The following is a 7,168-nucleotide window of genomic DNA, read 5'->3' as shown; positions in this document are numbered from 1 at the left end:
TTATAATACAATAGAGTGCTTCGCTTCAACTCACTTTAAGAAGTGCATTTCCAGTAGACATTTCCTTAAAAGGTGAAAAGAGTGATATTTATGGCAGTTCTTCAGAGATACATAATGTTTTGCTATTTTTTAAAGACTCTGTCAAAGAAGAATCAAGACCATATATTTGGTTTCCAAACATGATGACAAAAGTCCACGTGTATATATGACAGTTGTGAAAAATGAAGATATTATAATTTTCACCCCTCTGATTCTGAATCCCCTCTTTCACTAGATTAGTACTTCTCCATAGGCTTGATGTAAATTATTAAATATTGGTCACCTACATAACATATATATATACATACATGTGTGCATGTGCATATACATACACATATACCTGTATATGTGAAATCTGGTTCGCAAGTAGACTATGTGTCTTATAGGACCCATCTTTTACTTTTCTTTTGTTTCAGTTTCCTTTTTCCATCCTGAAAATGCTCACATTCAATTGGTACAGCTCCCGAATTTTTATTTTTTTATTTTTTTTTTATTTATTTTTTATTTTTTTAGGCTAAGCAACCCTTGGGTGATCTCACAGATTGCAAGGACCTTGTCAGTTTACAATCCCTTATTTTTTATTCTTTACGCCTACAGTACCTGGTCTTCCCAGGTGGTCTCCCATCCAAATATTAACCAGGCCCGACCGTGCTTAGCTTGAGATCAGACGGGATCGGGCTTGTTCAGGGTGGCATGGTCGTAGACCTTAAATTTTCAAAAAGCACTTATAATCTAAATAAAGTGGATGTGTGACCATTATATTCAATCAGGTATCTGTGTGTGTTTGTGTGATATTACTAGAATCAAAAAAGGAAGAAAAACTAAATTATTATCTCTGTATCTTAATAACCCAACACAAGACAAGAAATCATCAATTCTAACTGTACATCTGTTTTCACTTTACTTATTTTATTTTTAAAATTTTTATTGTGATATTACATTGTGTAAGTTTGGGTTTGCAGTGTATGTGTCGATTCGATATTCTTATATCTTGAGAAATGATTACCACCATAGCTAACACCTCCATCACCTCACATAATTATCTCTTTTTTTTTGTGGTGAGAACATTTAAGATATACTCTCTTAGCAACTTTCAAGCGTGTAATAGAGTATTCTTCAGAACAAACACCGTTCTATACCATGGGGATTTAATGACCTCTGAAACTTACTCTGTTATAACTGGAAGTTTAACTGTACACCTGTCTTACGTCGTAATAGTGAGAGTAGTTAGCAACTGAACATCTGGATTGTCAGAGTCACCACAAATAACATATTGAGAGAACTTTATACAAATGCACTTTGCAGTATTTCTTTTGACAAAAATTTAATCATTTTACCAGTCACTTTCAATCAGATTAAATATATTAAACCCAGTTTCTCCAAATCTTAGTGGTTTCTCCAACCACTAAGATCTCAGCTGGGAGTATGGGAATCTCACGGTCGGAATACATTTTTAAACACTTTTTCTTTTTAACTTGAATATCCAGCAGATATCCTGCCGCCAAGGTTCCTACACAGCTGTGAGCAGTCAGGAGAGGCTGCCCTATGAGTCCGAGATACCTTTTCTAAGATGCAAAGACACTATGCCTCCCCTCTGAATTCACGTGCATGTCATTGAAAAGGTGCCAGCGACTTGCTTTTGTTATTACTGTACAGTAATAAGAGCAGCGTCCTCGACATTAAACAGAGTGCAGTGAACCCCAAGTCCTCTGATATCTGCAATCAGAAGGGATATTGTCAAAAGAAGCTCGTCTCCTCATCCAGCTGAAGGAGCACTGGGCCTCTCTGCAATTTAAAAATTAATCGTGTTTTTGAGAACCACGTTACAAAACCTAGAACATGGTTATAATCGAGTGTGCTACCTAATTAAAGCACGCTCTATGTAAGAACGCTTTAAATTCCTTTGGAAAACAGTGTGGGAGCTGTTCAGATCTTGGTCCTCCATATTCGGCAGTAAGCCAGTGATCCAGTGTCACGTGGCTTTCGTGAAGCAGATCCTGGCGGGCGGGAAAAATCTCACCCAGCAGGAAGCAGAACGCTCAATGCTTTGAGCCCGGTAATTACAGCAAGTGACATGCTCATCCAGGTTTTGTCGTCCTTGATCATTTTGGTAAATAATCTTTCAGGAAATGATTAAAAAATTATGCAAATTATAGAAAAACACAAAATAATAGTCTCCATTGAAAATTAGTATGATCTAGTAAAATAAATAAGACACTGTCACGTGGGTCCCATCTTCATATCTAGCCTACCCACAGCTACAATAATACAATTCCAGTACTGCTGTAAATAGTTCTAGCGAATATCCAAATACATTTTAGCTTGGTTTCTGCAAATGTATCTTTTTTATGGCATTCTGGGGTAAACACTGTCTCTCTAGCATAAGTATATGTTAAGGTCATTAGGCATAGGAGAAAGATATCATATGGAAAACGCCTATTTTCAAATCCACCGAAATGTTTTGTTTTGTTTTGTCCTATCATTACGATATTTCACCTGTAAAAGCCATTGTCCTCACTTCTTTCATGAAGTGGTACTTTGCTTCAGGATTATTGGCAGTAGAAGAAGGAACAACACATCATGTTTCACGGACTGAGATTTAGGCTCTGGGATGTGCAAAATGCCTTGAGGAATGATTTACTCTTCGCGCCCACATTCATCATAGCCCAACGACAGGTCTGATGTAGAGTGCACCATCGCGGGTGTCGGGAACCTTGAGTTGTCATTCTGGTTCTGTCATTAACCTTGAATGAGTAGATTACGGTCTCTGGACTCTGGGGTTCTGTAAAATGCATACCAGATGATAGCCAAGGTCATTTAAACTTCAAATGCTTTGCCCTCCAATCTACCTGATTCAGAATACATTTTACAATGCTCGTAAAAATCCTTCAATCTCTTAAGACGTGCGATGAAGGATGTGAGGATGTTTCTATCAAGGTTAGGATTTATTGGTTCCGAACTAGGAAACTGTGTACAAACATTTTACAAAATTTAATAGTGATACATTGGAGGATAGCATAACACAACTGCCAGAGAAAGCAGAAATAAAGACAAAAGTCTGGGAAGAGCATTGTTTCATGTGAGAACAAGGGTCCAGTTCTCTAAGGCCTGCATTCATTCAGCAGATGTTCATTGAGCACCGAGCATGCTAGGCACAGTGCCAGGTCTCTGGAACACTGAAGTTCTGTCCTTCTACAGACGGATTCACTTAATGACAGATATCACATTTGGGAATTATACCCAGGTGGGATACACAGAACATCTTACTGCATACGAAGTAAAGGTCTTTATTAAGAGGCTTTATCTGCTCTTAACCACCTCCTAACAAGTGGGAGAGAAGAGAGAAACAACTCGATGTGTCTGCCCAGGTTTATTTTTCCTCGGAGTAATCAAACTGTGCGACCCGGAGGGGAAGGAGCGAGCCAGTGAACCGTGAACCACAGCCATCCTGCAAAGCCCCGGGGTGCTTTCTAGAAGAATGAGCTTTCTGCCTGAGTGTTGCTTTCAGAGAGAAGGAAAAATGAAATGTCACAGCGATTGCCTGGGCAGTGGACAGTGTGGGGAAAGCTGGCTGTGGCCAGAGTCCCCCGTTCCTGGATTGGACAAGGCTGGTCCCCACGTCTCCTCTCCCTCAGAGGCGAGCCTGCTAACGCCGGTGGCAGGAGGCGTGAGAACTCCAGAGAAGGGCCCTGGAACCGCACAGACGAGCTTGCCTCACCTCGTAGGCGTGTCGGGACCTCATTCACGGTTTCTTTAATCCAGATTCTGCCATCGCATGCCATGAAAAGTCTTCCCTGTGAATGTCATGATGCCTCGCCCTTCCCCGGGGTTCTAACCGACTCCTTGTCGTCGATGGAAGTCAAACACGTGGATCTGGGAAAAACGACAGCAGTTTCTGTTTACCGGTATGAACCGTTTCTCCATCAACTTCTAGATAAAAAGAAAGATACTTAGACTTCTACAGCATCGCTCAAATATCTCTGATATTTTCCCGAGCGGCATTGTAAGATCACAGAGTGTCCCCAACTCATCAGTCAGCTCTGTAAACAAAACTACTGTAACAATAAGATTTATCCAGGGGATTTGAACCTATCAGCTTTATCATGCAGAATGACCATGAGGAATCAGGCCACTGCAGTCATGGGAGGAAGACAGAGTAATGAACCTGAGGTGTGGTTCTCTCCCCAAAATTGATCACTTTCAAAACCAAGCCTTCCTTTCAAGTGACCTCACACTTCAGTGAACCTGCCTCTGATCCTGTCAGCCGAGAAACCCTCTAAACTTCACTGCATAACTTGATTCTCCGAGCCATTTGACTTTAATATAAAAGCAAATAAAAGTAATTATAATAGCCATCTCTCAAGGGATGGAAGTCGATTCTAAGTATATACAATGATAAGACAACAAATCGAAATCTGCAGGGAAAAAACATTTGCAGTTCGGCTTATTTTTATGGAGGTATTTGTACAGTTTTTCGTTTTTCTTTATTTCTGTATGCACTATAAAAACACGAAAATCGGAACCATTCAATTTCGCTCCCTTTTTTTTTTTTATTGCGCTGAAACAGTAAATGAAATCTAAAGCCACTAATCTATGAATTTCCCTAATTTCAATTTGAACGTTCTCTGTAGGTGCCCAGCTTACCCAATGACTTCTCATTAAGTGCAGTGTTAAAATACACTCTATGTTACAATCAGTGTCTGCTCAGCCCATTCCATTCTCAAATTGCTTATAACAAAGAAGCTAAATCATTTCTACATTTATTTTGCCTCTGTTCGGTTCTTCTTTTCAGAAATCACTTATGCTTCAGAAATTACCCATTATATTTCTGGGAAAGATATTAAGTGCTATTATTAAACATGATTCATCCAACGTACTTTATCTGTACACATGTCTAATAGGCTTGCTTTAACACAAAAAAAGTTTTGTTACTTTATTTTGTCAGAATTGATCGTTTGGCGAGAGGGGCAGGGCGGGGGGAATGTTCACGTGAATATTTTCCCTTCTTCAGACTTTTTGTATTTTGGTTTCCTAACAGTTTCAGAATGCTAGACTTTCAGAATTTATTCCTGCAAATCGCCTCTGAAGAACATAGGGCATCTTTATAGTGTCTCATTATCAAATGTCTAGTATGTTAACTCGGCCTCTTGGACTCCACCTGTGAGCAGTTCGGTTTAGTCTAGCCAGTTTAGAAATGTTATTACTAATATCTTGATGAAGTTTGCACTTCAAGAAATGTGTGTCTTTTTTTCCTACTTTATACTCTTTCCAAAAACCATGGTAAATGATTTTTGAAACGTTTGTTTCAATGATTTTGTTGATACGACAAACATATCATTGGAATTTTTCTCGTCGGGCAAAACATATTTGCAACCTTGGGTTGGAAAGACCCACATGCATTAGAACTCGAAATACAGAGAAGTGCCTAGTTCTGTTATATCGTCCCCTCATCCCATGAAACTGTAGTCCCAAAAGGTCACTGTGGCCTGGAGCAGAGGCGAAGAAGGGACTTCTGCTCAGAATGAAATAACTGCTCTGCCACTTACAAGCACTGTCATCTCAATAACTTATTTAACTTCTCTCTACTTTTTCTTTATCTGGCAAATGAGAATAATTATAATACTTGCCATATTGGGATATAAGTATTGAGTTCATATTTTTGCTTTAAAATATAATATTCACTTTTTTCCCTGTTTCCAAGGCCTTGGACTAGTGCCTGGGACACAATGTGGATGCAGCCAGTATCAGTATTATTGTTACTTAATTATCCAAGGCTATCATGGGAGGCTGAATAAGGGCTCCCCAAAGATGTCCACACCACACCCTGATCCTGGGGACCTGCGAATGTGTTACCTTCTGCAGCAAAGGGACTTTGCCGATGTGATTAAGTTAAGGGTCCTGAGATGTGAGGCCACACCCTGGGTTATCCGGGTGGGCCCTAAATGTGATCGCTGGGGTCTGACGAACAGGTGGGCCCTAAATGTGATCGCTGGGGTCTGATGAACGGGAGGCAGAGCGGGATTTGGCTGCAGAAGAGGAGGAGGCCATGTGACTATGGAAGCAGAGGGAGGAGACGTGACGTGATGTGGGGGACGGGCTCGCTGAGCAGTAGACAGACCCTGATCCCACCCACGGACTCTGGAGGGAGGCAATCCTGCGGACGTGTCTGTCCAGTAACATTATTTCAGACTCTGGCCTCCAGCACTGTAGGAGAATAATTGGTGTTGTTTGAAGGCACGAAGTTTGTTGTCATTTATTACAGCAGCCCCAGGAAACCAATACAGTCATCCGACTAGACACCGAGGGCCCCGGAATTCTCACCTCGTGTCTGACTCTCAGGCTATTGAATTTTTCATTGCATTGCGGGCCAATCCACAGAGAACACTGCACATTCGGGGTCACCCCTGTGCTGGAGAACAGTGGATGCCTGTTCAGCAGCTTCGTAAATACTCATAGTTAGGGATTTTTTTTTTTTTAATTGTCAATAAACTATCAAAGACAAATATGTACTCATAGTTTAAGGAAGGCCACTTAAGTTTCGTCTTTCATTTTCCCAAGCAGAACTTTGTAGCATTCATTTTAGTAGAAAGTTCCAGCTGAAGGCTAGCGGCTGAGCAGCAGGAGCCTGAAGCAGGCGGGGTCCGCACGGGGCCTCCTGGGACACAGCTGTGATGCAGCTCCTCCTGGAACCAGAGGATGGCTGGAAGCCACCTCCTGTTTTCTGTCCCCTGGCAAAATAGGTTAGCCTCAACTTTGCTCGATCACAAAGAGAAACGATATTTTAAGAACCGTTATTAGAAAATCGAACCTACTCCAGTTTGTACTAATACAAATACATTATTTAAAATATTCTCTTTTCAAACATATTTTCAAAAATGGTTTATAAAGATGCTCATAGTATTAAAAAAAAATTGGTAGTTACAGCCTCACCATTTCATTTTGCTACTGCACCTTATTTAATAGTTAGGAATATTTTTGCTGCAAGTAAATTAAAAACCAACCGGCAGCGTCTTATACCAATTGGAGTGTATTTCTTTATCATGTAAAGAGGCCTAATCAATTGGCTGCTCTTGGTTTAGTGCTCAGTAATGTCACTGGGGATCCGTGGTCAGTCTGTGCTTCTGTTCTG

The 7,168-nt window shown here is 40.6% G+C and overlaps 1 protein-coding gene and 1 pseudogene across 1 annotated transcript in view; one reads left to right on the top strand and one right to left on the bottom strand.

Annotated features, from left to right (window-relative positions):
- The window catches only part of DOK6 (docking protein 6), a 201,267-nt gene that overhangs the window by 176,511 nt on the left and 17,588 nt on the right, over positions 1-7,168 (top strand). The window lies entirely within an intron of this gene.
- On the bottom strand, positions 628-744 carry LOC111743722 (annotated as a pseudogene).

Source organism: Pteropus vampyrus, unplaced genomic scaffold (assembly GCF_000151845.1).
Source record: "Pteropus vampyrus isolate Shadow unplaced genomic scaffold, Pvam_2.0 Scaffold119, whole genome shotgun sequence".
Taxonomy (NCBI): domain Eukaryota; kingdom Metazoa; phylum Chordata; class Mammalia; order Chiroptera; family Pteropodidae; genus Pteropus; species Pteropus vampyrus.
The sequence above is the reverse complement of the archived record's forward strand: the minus strand, read 5'-3'. Positions and strand labels throughout refer to the sequence as shown.